The sequence below is a fragment of the Pelobates fuscus genome, chromosome 1 (genome assembly GCF_036172605.1).
Source record: "Pelobates fuscus isolate aPelFus1 chromosome 1, aPelFus1.pri, whole genome shotgun sequence".
Taxonomy (NCBI): domain Eukaryota; kingdom Metazoa; phylum Chordata; class Amphibia; order Anura; family Pelobatidae; genus Pelobates; species Pelobates fuscus.
The window spans coordinates 409,719,808-409,720,321 of record NC_086317.1 but is presented as its reverse complement, the minus strand read 5'-3'; positions in this window follow the sequence as shown (position 1 = coordinate 409,720,321).

Here is a 514-nt window from a genome sequence, read left to right as displayed (position 1 = left end):
AACCCCCCCCCCCCCCCCCCTCCCCCATCATGAACCACAACCTCATGGCTTTTTAATGTGCATTTGTAGTACGGTCTCTTACTCTAACTTTTCTAATCGTTGCATATTCTAATGTGTTTTACCATTTTTTTTTTTATCTTTTGGATGGATCTCCATATTTGCACTCATATGCCCTTTTTGCACCTATTTGTCTATTTTGTAATCCAATTGAATTGTTGTGGGTTACCCCCACTTGCAGCCTCTTAGGCACGGTTATTTGGTTCCCTAGTGGTACCTTTTTGTTTTCTTACACTTATTAATTAAACCGGCATTGGGGGTCAATGTTAACCTGTAGTCCCCAAGTGCTAGAGGAGTTGTAATACAACAATCGTTAAAAGCCACAGTTCATCATCATCTCTTCTATGCCATCTATGGGGACTTGTTACTTAGGAGATTTTACCCCATTAGCATAAATAGTTATTTAACTAAGAAAAGCAAACAATATGTTATCCATTAACCTTGAGATTTCTAGTAA